Source organism: Gallinula chloropus (assembly GCF_964237585.1).
Source record: "Gallinula chloropus genome assembly, chromosome: 1".
In the NCBI taxonomy this organism is placed as follows: Eukaryota; Metazoa; Chordata; class Aves; order Gruiformes; family Rallidae; genus Gallinula; species Gallinula chloropus.
This window is the reverse complement of record NC_140085.1, coordinates 178794786-178810030: the sequence shown is the minus strand read 5'-3', so window position 1 is coordinate 178810030 and position 15245 is coordinate 178794786.

Here is a 15245-nt window from a genome sequence, read left to right as displayed (position 1 = left end):
TAATAATGAACAAAAATAACATAATTCAAAATTTTTTTGTATTCATAATAGAATGTATGCACACACATTGTCTCTGTAAATTTTTCTAAAAGATTTTATGTATAAAAAGGCCAAAATACTCCATCTATTAAAAGTACATAACCTAAATCTGTGATTGAAGATTACTTTACCCCTGAAATCAGTAATAATAACCTGTAAACATAGTACGGGATTCAATTACCTGGAGGTTTCAGGCAGAGTACTAGCAGGGCATGTTTCTCTGGAACGTCATCCTTACTAGCTGCCCTCCGCTTAGCCCTGATCCCTATTAATAACATCCTTAAGGAAATATATCCAACTTTTTGTTTCCTCTTTGAAGATTTGTGATAGATTCCAATGGAATGATTCCTTATTTTCCAGAAATGCAGTAATTTTTATGCTTTTGAGACTATTAGTCTAAAGTGTATTCCAGTTCCAGAAAACTGCTTATTTGAGAAGTAGAAGGAAAAAATTGTTTGCTTGTAGCATAGTGATACACGCTACCTTGTGAAACAGCATTTTTGTGAATAATCAGGGATTAGGGGTCCGTAGTTATATGTGTTTGAGATGAGCCTCTGTCATGCTTTTGCTCCATGAGCTTGTGAACCTCCTGCTAACATGAAGGTGCTGGTAAATGTGGTCAAACCGATTTTTGACCAATTTCAAAGATGAACCTAAATATCTACAAAAAAATTTAGAGCACTTCTTTGAAATGAGTTGGCCACGAAAATCATAGTTGAAAAGGCTTATCAAGCCTAGCCATTAAATTACATTAATTCTTAGGAAATTATTTTAATGAAGTAATTATTGCTATTATGGACTGTGGAAAAAATATCTATGTGCAAAATGGAGACAATGTAATCAATAATGAAACCTGCATTCTGTCTCCTTTTTTATTCAGTGTTGAAACTCAAGGGAAAAAATAAAGCAGTATCAGTAACCATATATCAAATGCACGGCTAAATATCATTAGCCCTGGCCTAACTCATACTGCTGTTTTTCTGTTCAGGTATTTGTTCTATGACTAATTGAACAGCCAATTTAACATCTTTATAAATGAGGTGATTTAGGATGTCTTCTTACTGCTAGAGTCAATAAAATAAAACCACTTTTAATCTTTTAATTGAAGCAATTAAATTTCTCCCATTTTACCTCAAATGCTAAATAAAACAAAATTAAAAAAGGATAACTTTCTATATTTTCCTTTTTTTCTGAATATTGAGTTAGTGATTCATATATTACTTCTTAGATATTTCCATTGTGCTTTTATTTTTTATTCCTTAACAGCTTCTGTGGAACTTCATCAGTCTTTAAAAAAAGATATTCCATTTGCAAAAAATATTTCATTTGTCCTCACTGAAAAGATGATATCCAGTTTCTGTACCATTGCATAGTTATTCCATTCCAAATGCATGTCTTTGTGTCTGCCTTTATTAAATTTCATGAGGTTCCTGTCAGTCCATTTTTCTAGCCTATGCAGGTCCCTCTGAGTAACAGCCTTGACTTCCTATATTGACTGTTCTTCAAATTTGGTGTTACCTCCTTGGAGTGCACTTGCCTCATCCTACACTGTGCTAATAAAACCAGTTTGACCTCATTATTAATCCCTGAGGGAGAACACTGTTAATTGTCCCATCAGTTGGACTTTGTGCCTTATAGCAGACTTCAAGTACCTGAAGGTGCCTACAGGAAAGCTGGAGAGGGACCGTTTATCAGGGAGTGCAGTAATAGGACAAGGAGTAATGGCCTTAAGCTGCAGGAAGGTAGATTTAGATCAGATAAAAAAAAAAAAATCTCACTCTGAGGGTATTGAGATACTAACACAGTTTGCCCAGGGAAGCTGTGGCTGCCCCCTCTCTTGACGTATTCAAGGCTGGCTTGGATGGGGCTTTGGGGAGCTTGGTCTAGTGGATTACATGGGCTTCAAAAGTCCCCTCCAACCTAAACTTTCTTGTGATTCATTCTATGAAAATATTTCAGGTTTTTTGTGGGGGTTTTGTTTGTTTATTTGGTTGGTTGGTGGGGTTTTTTTAATAATCTCTAAAAGGTTCCTTTATGTTGCAAGTTTTTGAGAACTTGTGACAAAATTGTGGTCTCATTTCCATTAAAACTGATCAGGTTTAAGTACATACCTTGGACAGATGGAAAGAGAGATATTAACTAGGTGTTCTTATATGTCCCTACAAGTTGCGGTATCCTACATGGGAAAAATGAGAACAGAATAAATGATGAAAGTATCTGAAAAATCAGCTAGCAAAACAAAAATGCAATTCTAACTGGTAGATCAAAGGCCTCTTTTGTGACAGACAACATTGTGAAAAGAAACATATAATGATAGAAGAATGAGATTTTTCTACAGCTGGAAGCATTCCAAACTGATATATTAGGTCATTTTCAATACCCAAGTTGGATTAGTGTTTGCCATAATCCTCAGAAGAAAAAGATACTTCAGAGATAGGGTGAAAGAAAAATGACAATGGAACTTCGGGAAACAAAAGAACAAAGCAAATCAAAATTACTAATATGAAGCAGATATTTAACAGCCCTTTTGTCTGAATACTGAAGTTTATCAAAACACGAGGCTAAGGAGATGAGAAAAGAATGACAGATGGGGGATCACACTCTTCCTATTCCTGACTTCTCTGATGGATATAGCACCAGTTATGGATTTAGACTATAAATTTAAGACTGCATATGAACAAAATAAATTAATATGGATCAGCTTGTAGACCCAGATAGAAAGTTTTTTTTGGCATCTGAAATTTTTAGTGAAAGTAGAACTTTATCAGTGAATGGTTTAAAACGAACACTAAAATAGTTAGAAAGAATATTTGGAGGAAGCGAGGACAGCTGAGTAACACCAGAAGTCTGATTGTAGAATCTGCCACTGATTTTTTTTAAAGGGGTTTTTAATGGACTTATATTCTGATATATCAGCGCAGATAAGTAGCCTGAATAACTGGCTTTCTGCTTCTGCCTATGATCAATACCAGTAGAAAAAAATACAAGTGAACCTTACAGTTTGAAGTACAATAACGAATAACAGAAAAATCATTCTTCTCTGTCCCCTTTTGAATTCCTGAATTATACTAAAATTAGTTAACTTAGCTAATATGTGATAATGAGCTAAATGGAATGAAAATAAAAGAATAAAAGTAGTTCAGTAAAACAAGTTAATAAAGATGGTCATGCTCATTGGACAGTTTCAAGAATAATGTTTGGTTCCATAAAGAAAGCCCTTAAACTATTTTGCTTTTTATGTCTGTTAACTAGACTTTGTGGGTATGAGAACTGCCAATAACTTTAAGACTCTGCTAGCTTTTGCAGGAAGAAGAAATGCAAGCTTAGTATTATTGTGGCATTTCATTTTTTATCCCTTTTTTGCTTGATTTAGAATTCACATATTTTAGCCTTTGAATTTTATTCTGAGTTTAAGGTGGAATTCAGCTAAACTAAGCCTATGTAGTTTGCATCTATAAACTAATCCACTAAGAATATATCCAGAAAGGGAATTTTCATAGAATTATACAATGGTTTGGAAAGGACCTCAAAGATCATCTAGCTACAACCCTCCTGTCATAGGCAGGGACACCTTTCCTTTGACCAGGTTGACCAGTCTCATCTAATAGGGCTGGACATTTTCTCAACTGTCATTGAAGTTATATGAAGTTGAATAAAAAACTTAGGGGTTTTTTTATAATTTTTTCCATAAATCTACAAAATTATGTACATTAACAAAAATTTGGGACATTGCAGTAGGAGTATTGAACAGCAAAGAAAGTGCCTGGCTATTGTTACACTGGCCTGGCTGTGCTGTAATAATCTCTGAGAAATGTATATGATTTCCTTTAATATGTGAGAAGTTTTGATTTATAGGTGTGTTTTGTTGTTTTGTTTGTTGGGTTGGTTTGGGTTTTTTTTTGTAAAGAAAAGCTTATGAGGAAAGGCAATATATATTCAGCAAAGAACAGATAAAATATGAACACAAATATAATTTCAGATAAGCTTTCTTGATTTACAAATAAACTCAAGCATTGTCTACATTTAACCTGAAGTTCTGTGGGTAACTGAAGCCATATTATCACCAAAAATGCTAGTTTTATGTTAGTTGAATTTCTAGATGATCAAACACAAGGTTTAACATTATTGTTACCCATCATTAGTGCAATAAAATGGGTCTGTTGCGTTTCTCATCAGAGCGTCATATTTCATAAATATTGGGGTTGAATCCTCTTTCCTACCTAGTATAAAACTGATATTTCAATTCAAATATTGCCACCTTCATGGGTTTTTGGCACTCACTTTTCCTCAGTAGTCCTGTAGTTATTAGGGATGGGATCCTGTTTCAAGAGTCAGAGGAATTCTTTTGGTGTATGCAAGACACAAGGTGCAGCAACAGCAACACTGAAGTGACTTTTCCATGTGATTTGCACTTCAGTAGGAAAGTTCTGCTTCAATATAGGTTGTTTTGCCAGATGGCAACTGAAAAAAAAAGCCCTGTCCTGGATTGGGAGGGATAGAGTTAATTTTCTTTGAGGTAATTGTTGTAGTACTGTGTTCTGGATTTAGGATGAGAATAATGTCAATAACACACTGATGTTTTTAGCTGTTGCCAAGCAGTCAATGACTTTTGTGTTTCTCATACTGACAAGAAAGAGAGGGGCACCCAAGAAGCTGGAAAGGGAAACAGCCAGGACATCTGACCCAACCTGGCCAAATAAATATTCCATACTTTATGACATCATGTTCCATTTATATCTTGGGGTGGCCTAAGAGGCTGAGTGGCAGCTGGGACTCTGGGAGTCTTGTGCAGATGCAGCTTGGGAGTGATGGTGTTTGTAGCTGTTATGTGTGACAGCTTTGCTTTCCTGGAGATGGCTGAACACTGCTGATGGGAAGTGGTGAAAGAATACGTTGTTTTGCTTTGCTTGCGCATGCAAGCTGAGAAGGTGAGCAGCCTGGGAGGGTCTTGCCTGGCAGCCTTGTGCAGAATTGTTCTCAGGTGGTGAGAAATTGTGCTGTTCAACACCTGTTTTGTGTATTATTATTATTACTATTATTCCTATTGATCTGTTTTTATCTCAATCCACAAATTTTCTCACTTTCACCCTTCAAATTCTCTCCCTGATCTTGCTGTGGAGGGAGCAAGCGGCTGTGTGGGGCTTAGTTTCTGGCCAGGGCTAAACTTCTACATATTAACATAGAAAAAAAAAAAAAAAAGCTGATACAGGTTTGGGTTTTTTGGGTTTTTGTTTTTCTATGATGTCACGTGAAACAGAATTGAAACTCATAGTTCCAATAAAGAGTGACATCCCTCTCTGAGTTAGAAATCTGTATGTTCAAACAAAATCTACTCTTGAACTCGGTTAGTCTCTCATTCTTGAACAGAGTTGTACAAGTGAAGTCCCAGATATAGACACCATTTAAATTACTTTAGATGTCTTAAATTTACTTAAGACTGCAGCACTACTTAGTTATTTGAAGGTTTCAAATGCAATGGTAGGTACTTCTGCTTCCCATCTGCCCCTGGAGAGCTTGTTTCATACAGCTGCTCCCTGCTGACAACACACTTGGCAAAGTAGAGATGTCTTGTGTGAAGTTACCTGTCTTGTTCTCTAGTTGAGCCTTATGACTGAGAAACACAGATCAAATGAAAAGAGGTAAAGAGACAGTCTGGGAAAAGTGAAAAGAACAAGGAATTTGGTATAGGCAGAAAGACTGTAGATTCAAAGGGAGATGATAGAAGCTGGAGAAGGATTAAGAGACTTTAGAGTGGCCTCTAAAAAATTTAACAAAATGATGGCCAAAGATGAAGGAAAGGTAGAAAAAGAGGAAGATGCTAGTTCATAGGAGTAATTTAAATGAAGAAGATATCTACTATTGGATAGAAGGAAAGGTTAATAAATGTAGAACTGAAAACTGGATACAGAGAGCCATGATGCTAAAGGAAAGTTTCACCTTTCATTACAATACAGGCTTGGATTTGACTGATAACAAAAACATTTGGTATACATTCATTTTAAAATGCAATTTTACACATACGTGCTATTCATCTCACCTGGTTTCAGAAAACTAAGTTAGACAGTAACATGTCGTGAAGTCATTCATCAAATGTCCTCTGACAGTCAGTGAAGAAAAATAATTATGTTTTATGTGTGATTCATATGTCACATTTTAAGTACCCGTTGTAGGATGACACAAATCACCTTTTGAAACTCTTAAGCATTTTTAACTCTAAAATTAGGCCAGAGAAATTTTATCCAAGGAAGCAAGCTGTTTAAATAGGAAAATGATGTGGATAATTTAGAAAATACCTAAAAATGGGTGAAATCAGCTACCTTAAGCCTAAAACAGAAGTCTTGCTGCACCTCTCTGCTAATCAGGCTTTACCATTTAATCCGAGCTTTTGCCAAAGAATTCTTTCCTTAGAGAGTCAGTTTGAATCTCATACTGTATTTTCATTCTACTGAGTTGTGCAGGAATACTTGGCTTTACAGTTTCACTGCAGTCATAGCTCTATTAGAGTACTGGAAGTTTATACTGGAGATTCTTGAAGATTCTAGGGGGGTGGTGGTGGTGTCTTTCTGTTTCTTTGGTTTTAAAATTCTCCCATTATTGTAATGCAATAATAAGAAAAGGCAAAATTTTGAGTCCCTACAAGATACAAAAATTCTATCAGAAAAAGATAGGTGTAGAAGATTAGTAACCACTGACATTTGTTGTCTAATTCTCTCCTTATATCAAAAAAATATACCCTTGAAAAAAAACATGATAAAGTGTATTCATTGATTTTTCACTCCTATAAAGGAAGCAGAAAACCAAAGCAAGTGAAAAGTTGGAAATTCCCTTTGTTTCTCATGTCCAGTTTGTGTAGGAAAAGAAGTTTACATTACGTAGCAGGGCACCATGTGTTATGACTCTACTGAAATCCTTATTTTTTTTTTTCCTTGTGAAAACATTGTCTCTGCAATTCTGGCAAGGTCAATGTCAGGTTGGATTTTCTGCTATACAAGTATCACTCAGGCAAATTAGTTCTGCCATAGGGGCTAGCCAAACCTGGACACTGTATTGTGAATCATTTTCCTTTCTATATCAGCATTTCTTTTATTCACATGGCACATTCTATCTGTTTCTATCTTTTCCTTGCTACTCCAATTTTTTAATCCCATGTCCTCATCTGATTGACACATTGAAAGAGATTTGTTTTATAAATTTTTATTTAAGATAACTTACATGACTCCCTTTGCCCCCATTTAATTTTCCCTTTTAATGCAGTTACCATCACAACACATCTGTGAAATATGGGGCATTGCAATCACACACTTACAAATGGGAAATTTATGCACAGTGATTACATGCATATTAACAGATCCCTGGGAATACAGCAGAGACTAGGTACTTCTGATCATCATTTGACTCAACATCATTTAGTGAGAGACATGCAAATACACTGGTGGGTTTGGGCTTTTTTCCCCTTTGCCCCAGCTATATAAGCACAAGGTTTCTGTTAAACCCTCAAAACAATTGAAACTCACATTTCTAATAAATCAGAAATATGCATTAAATAGGGCGGAAGGTGTATGTGCATTGACTCTTCTAATGCTGGCCACAGCATGACAAAGAGATGGAAGAGTGTTAAAAATAGGGTAAAAAACATGGCAGTTGTACAGCAATTTGTGTAGCAATATTAGGGGAAATTATCTAAGCAAGTGCACCTAAGTTCCTGTTTGCATTTACAATTTTGGTTTTGTCAGATAATTTTAGTGAAAAGAAGTTTTTAAGAAACCAAATCCAAGGGAGATTTCTAACTTCTTTAGGTTCAGCTGGCCTGCATTATCCAAATAGGTCAGTGAGACTATTATTCAGTGAAAAAAACCCAAAAATCTTCTCTGATGAGCAGTAGCTCCTACTGTACTTCATGATGAGCTTCCTGACCGTAAACTTCATTACCATTTTTACAAAAAGCTTGGTACAGTAAAGTATGTCTTAAAGGAGTTAGTTAGAAAACCTGTTTGAGAAAGGGAAGAGGGTTAAGACTCTGAAATAAAAGGTTAGGGGACAGAATTAAAAAGGTAGAACCTAGAAGAATAATTTTAAAAAAATATAATTATGTGACATTAGAAAATAATGTGAGTGGGAGAAAAATCAATGTACATACTGAGGGGAAAATGTGAAGTTAAAACACAGATTTTTGACTTTTTTTAAACTTTGATAAAGTATGATATTAAATTACACTTAAGAGTGCCTGCATCATTCAGAAGACAGCCCTTAGATAACTGTATTTGTGTTTTGGTTGTTTTGGTTGTTTTTTTTTTCCCCCTACATCAACTTGACTAGCCACATATGTGAGTCATTTTATGGAAATTCAACTACAAACATTTTTGGGTCATAAAAAGCAATGTTTAGTGATAAGAATTTAAGTATGAGTGCCCTTGGTTATGAGTTTGTGGATTTTATTGAATAAATAATTGCAGTGGGGAAACTATGCAAATGTATCCAGCTTTAATCATTACAGATAAGGAAAAAATGCTGCATTTGAAAGAAAGAGGGTGTTTTATGTGTGATGGTAGGTTTCATTTTGAAATCTATGGAAACTGAGAAATGCTCAGACGTAGACACGAGTTCAGTGTTTTTATGTAATGAAACACATTAAGCCCCATCATATATGTCACCATTTATGTAGCTTAAATTTTACAATCTGTCTGTTTTTCATGTTTCTGTGGGTCATATCTAGCCTCTTTAAAGTGAAAGGATAACAAATTAACCTAGCAACATTTTCTGAGAAGATTCCCTTGTGGAACTAGGAAAGATACTGATCCCAAGGATGAGGAGAAATATTGGACCCAAAATTCAGAATGTTTCTATGAAAAGGAATCCTTTTGGTAGACCTCAAGATTCTTTTGATAGGGTGAATCTTATAACATCTGTTACATGCTGAATGAGAATATTTGAATGTCAGGAACATTATTCCCATGTATTTTCTATATAGCAGCATTTGTTTCTACTGGAATTTTTGAAGTAATCTACCAGCGGAAAGAAAATCATCATCCTCTTTGTCATCAAGTTATCCTTCTGAAGCCAAAGTTATTCAATGTCCAAAGTTGAAAAAATAAATTCTGGAGAACCAATGGCAATACAGTAGCATCATAAACCTCACTATATTAAAAACTAAAAACCAACATTGAAAACAAAACCAAGAAAATGCAATGATATGAGTAGTTCTTGAAGGGTGGACCTGCTTGGCTAAACACTTTCTTTACTTGCCCTCCTCTTTCCACTTAATATAAAAGTCAGTTTTCATGAGCAACCTTCTTTATATCATCTCAGATCACAAATCCTTGAATTCAAATTGCATATTCTCCCATCATTACAAAATTAAGAAATGAAAAAAAAAGCTACCATCTATATTAATCCTTGGAAATTCAGGGGAAAAAAGTAATTTGAAATTATTTCAAAGTGTTCTTATGCATGATATAATAAGATATAATTAATTACATGTGTTATAGATAAGACAATAAACCTTAACTTTCAGATTACCTTGCATTAATTTACAGATACCATACAAAAGATGCCATTTGAGGGTAGGTAAAATAAATAATCAAGGGTGACTGTGAGAAACATGAAGAAATTTATACCTTTGTCTAGAGTTTCACCCATGGGCTACGGCCAGTTGATGATGATTTTTGCTGGCATAATGTAAACTTCAGATGCTGATGTACATGAGAAATGCTAGAGTATAACAGAGAAACTAAGTTTTACTATCCTTTCTCTGCTTCTTAGTTTTTGAAACTCAAGGTAACAGCCATAGGTAAGTGCTGTTCACTGGACATCTAACAGGGCATGAACTAAAGGAGACATAGTTCTACTTTAGAAGCTGACTGACTTCCAAAATGGAGTTCATGACAGCCAAGACAAATTAAAATTCCATAGCATAGGGGTGGGGAGGAGTTGAGAAAAACCTTCTGACTTTGTAAGCCCAGTTGTTTTTGTTAAAAAATGACCTTATAACGTGTATGGAACACTGCTAACCACATGTGCCTGTCATAAGATTAATGCCTATTCTGAAACCGGCAAAATATTTACTTACCAAGAAAATAAATCAAATTAAGCATGATTAGAATAAAAAAACCCAGTAACTAAGTAAGTTTCTATTTGCTTTGAGAATAGGAAGATTACCAATTACTTGGAAAGCTACCTAAATGAAACATTTTAAAAATGGATGTGCATAAGCCAGGAAATGAAGAAGTTATGTCAGTCATAGTAGCATAAAGCATGGTTACATATAGTAACAGGTAAAAAAAGATTTGCTTATTAATTAGAATGTCAAAAAAGATAATTATATTAGACTTAAAATGTATAATGGCTTTTAAAGAATAAACTTTACAATAAACCATACATCTTAAATCTTCAAAAAGACATTTTCCATGACGTTCACAATAATATTTCCTTATATGTTTTTATAGGAATGGTTCACATTGGCATGGTTATTTGCCTCATATAACTTTTCACTTCTTCTAAACCAGAAAAGGCTCAAGTTAGATAATTTTATTCATTAATTAAATATTCTATAATAAAATTAGTAATCAATGTAGCTATTCTGTATAAGCCATAGACATAACATTCTTGACATAAAAAAGGAAACTTTAAGTTAGTAAGCTTTCAAAAAAGATTCTGTAAATATGTGAAACTCATTGCTTGCTTTCTCTTCTGTATAGCTTTGTTAGGAAAGCATTTGTAGTTTAGAAAAACAAATTCAGAAAAAAAATCTGGCTTTGCATTCTGCTTTACAGAAAATTGTTCAAAAAAAGTGTATTTCTTGTATTACTTTTCTCCAACATATATGACCTATTTTTCAATAGGATGTTTCACATACCTTATTTACTTAGTTTTAGAGAAATGACACTATTAATTCTACTTCAAAAATTTTAATTGCCCAAAGTTGGTGCATAATCTATTTCCCATCTAGTATTAGATGCCTGCATTTGGGTTTGTATCTATGTATCTTAGCTGGAAACAGCTGAAGACATTTGAAAATAAAAACACTCTTCAGTGGGACAAGATGTGTTCAATACTACTATCTTCAGTCAACTAAATGCAGACTATTTTAGAACTGAGAATATTTAACATTATATATTTAGAATGTATGTGTTATTTTCAAACTACCATTAAAATACATTTTTATATTTATATGCCCTATTAAATATTTCATACATATTTATATGTGTATGTATATTTTCACCTCTATAGAAATGTAAATATAGAATTAATATTTTGAGAACCTTGAATTCTAAGGGAGGTACAATAGTGCTGGTTTATATACCCATCTGATTCACACAATTGTATTGGTTATAACACTTAAAAAAACTAATTACAGGACCTGTTTATTCTAAACACAAATACTCATCCAAATAGTGCTTATCAGGCAAGCTAAAGACATAAAGGACAAATATGCAGGGACTATTTAATTTTAAAGATAAAAGCAATAATTCAAACAATAATATAGTACAATAATGACAAAGTGTATTGAACAGTTCCACTTTACTTATGTGCAAAAAAATACAGATTTTCATTAATTGTTGAGTGAAATGCAGTCCAAGTACACTCACTATTTTTATGTGGGCCCTTATAGAATCTTCATCACCACAGCAGTTAATACCTTTACCCTTATGATACCTCTGCAAGGCAGACCTGTTTTCCTCAAAGGGAAGAGCTGACTGAAGCAGAGAGTAAGTAAACTATCGAAGATCACAGTGGAAGCTTGTGTCAAAACTCCCATGTTTACAAATCTTTTGAGTCACAGACTCTTTTCTTAATCACAATGTCATTTTTCACCTGCATCAGAAAATGTCCCTTCACACACTGCAGAGGTGTAGAATCAGCAGTGTCTTTTGGAAATCAGATTGGAAAATTTATCATATTTTTGACAGAAGTTTCCCATCCTCCCTTATCATATATATGTATATTAACTTTTTCTGAGGAAAAGACTGTTTAAAAGAGCTTTCAATTTCAAAAACCTTTTAAAAGGAAGCACTACATTTTAATGTCTTGCAAATGGGGAAAAAAAAAGTGTTCATTTGCAGAAAGTCACATTCGAAAATATTAATTATATTTAACAAGTAAAAATAAGAGGAAAAATAAAATATTTTCAGAATATTAGATATCAGAATATCATCTTTTATAGAGAAAAGAACCACTTAAAATTTTCAAGGTTCTTATTATTTTAATGGGAAGGCAAAATGTTTACATCTCCATATTTCTTGTGCAGTAAGAAAGTTATTTCCTATTCACCTTCAATTAAAAATCACACCCAGACCCACCCCAACCCCATTTCCTGCTCTGTCCCTGCCCCCATCAAGGAAATGACATACTTGAAGCAAAATAGTCTATAATGCCTACACTTCTCCCAAATTACTGACTGGCCATTGACTACAAATGAGCCAAGAAAGATACATGCTTATCACTATGGTATGCACTGCAAACAATTCGGTTAATATTTGATATGTATTCCTCTGCTCAAGTATATTTGATTTATATATGGGTTTATCTATCACTTTAAAGGTTTATTTCTTTTTACAGTAGACAGTCAGATTTTCTCTACTGATCCTTTAAGATATGCACTGACCTATGTAATTGCTCTTACATCACTGAATAGTTGGAGACATTAGGATTAGGATCTAAGGTGCTTCTCCAGAGATGTCAACATGGCCTGAAGACCTATTAGTTGTGATAGGGCTGCTCACATACAGTTTTAAATTGCTGAACTTCCTCTTGCTCAAGGAAATTAAAAAGAAAAGACAGTGATTGCAGAGCTGTCAGTATGGGTTCTTACAAAGCTCCTAGATCAATATTGATTTAAAAAATACAAGGAAGCAAACTGTGATAGGACAACCACTAGGAAATGGAGGGACATTGCATATTGAAGTTTTCCAAACTTATTTTCTAATTCTCTAGTCTATATATTTTTATACCACTAGACAGGGAAAAAATATTTTTTCTTAAATTAATTATAGTAGATAATGTACCAGCCCTTGTATTGATGTTCCATACCTTGGAGAAATCATCGTATGAGTGAAGTAAAAGTCTGAGAAGAGGATATAGAAACTGGGTCTGCCTTTTTAAAAAGGAAATATTTTGTGAAGAAAATATTTAAGTGCAGTAGATTTTTTTTCTATTATTTCTCTTTCTATTATTTTTCTGAATTGTGGAGGAGAAAATGAAACCTTACAATAAACACAGTTTACCAGGATTTTTAATCTAGGGATTTTAGTATGTTTAATAATTTTCTTACTTCAGTGAAGACTTAATGACATGCTATGTTTTAAAATTGCTTCTTGTATCAATAATTGTAATGGATCTAGTTTGAAAGACTGCCATTCTTATTAATCTGTAAGGAGGTAGCATATTTTGTATTACGTTTAGGCAAAATTCCTTAAGTAGATATTCAGGCACAGATTCATAGAACTTGGTGAATACATAAAGTCTGCTCCATGCTATTGCAATCTGAGCAAATATGGGTATTTAATCAGAATTAACATTGGCAAAAATGTGCTCACTGAAAAATAATGCAGAATGCCATAACGAAACATCTAGAAAAATATGAAACAAAGCTTTAAATGGCTCCACCACACAAAGTATCTAGATCCTTTTTGCCACTCAGATAGCATACACCTTACTGATACCCTAGTTTTCTTTAATTGATAACATATATTATAGTTACTATTGCAGTGGAGCAGGTATAGAGCTGCATTCTTCAAAGGGTATGTAGAAGTCCAAAGCAAAAAAACCTTAATATATCTTATTTCCTTTCATTAAACATAAAAGTTTCTGATGTATTTCCAGTATTAGTAAGCAATGGGCCACCTTCAAGCCTGAGGTAAGTGTGCATTCTACACTGTATTTGAAAATATTTTATCTTAATTGTACTTATCTTCCTGCCTTACATGATATATTAAAGGTGTACATGCAGTACATGTACTGATATATTTATATATATATATATATAGTACAGAAATACAGTCAGAGTTTAATAGCTTGCAGAATCAAGAACATGTGGAATCAACATCCCACGGAAAAGAGAACATTCAAAATACAAGGTGTATTCAGGGCAGGCAAAATCTGCATTAAATGACTATTTGGGTTTTTTTTTTGTTCTATGTTGTAGAGAAACAAATGTTTCCTTATTAACAAGAACAGGGCTAATTTTATAATTACAGCATGCACATAAAATCAGTAGCTCTAGACAAGCACATTGCTGTTGAAATGTGCAAGTACAGCTTATGTAGGCAAATATGAGGTCTCTTGAAAGCAGTCAGTTTAGACACTAATAACAGCATACGACAATATCTGCTTTACCTTCTCAATGTCCTAAGACAATAACATCAGGTATTATCCTCTGAATACTTACCCAGTATTTCAGAGGGTACTCACTTTGCCGCACCTCTGTTGTCATGACTAGGCTGCCAGAAGTACCAGAGTTGGCTGGTTTGGCACTTTTTTTTCCCCATGTTTACATGAACCTCAGTTGCACTTTTGAAGTACAAAATAGACATACCTTTAGAAATTAAGTCAAAAAACCTGCTAGTCTGGAACGGTACCAACCTTTCTGTGAAGTAGTGTTGCAACCATCTTAATCTATCTCAGAGGCTGTGGAATTCCATTGCTGTATAATTAGTTTTTGAAATTGTAATTAGTTTTCATAACAGTATGGGATTAAACACTAAATGCTGCATTAATATATCAAAGGTCACTGTGTTTTGCATAGTAAATCAGGATATTTAAGTATTCCTACACCACACAATGCAGTACCATGTAAAGAATGTTCAAACAACCTAGCATGTGTATAAAGAACTGTGCAGCATTATATAGAGATATACACTTGAGTCTTGGCATCAGAGTAGCCTCCTAACAAGATTAATTGGCTCTGGCACAGCATAATATTGGCACAACAGTACTGCTTCTAGTTCCAGATCCAGCTTGTGCTGGGGTTGCTTGAATATCTTTGTATGGGACTGAGTAATGAGATGTAGATCTTTACAGGTCATAAACCCACATTAGGTTTCTGTATATGAAAGTACAGTTTTTTAAAGTGATGTAACAGCTATGCTATTATACTGTACCAAATTATAACATTTATGTATACATACTGAAATTATTTATTATGTGGTTAATAATGAGCTTCTAGTGGAAACCTCTGGGAGAGGATGTTTCACCCAAACATTAACTTCAGT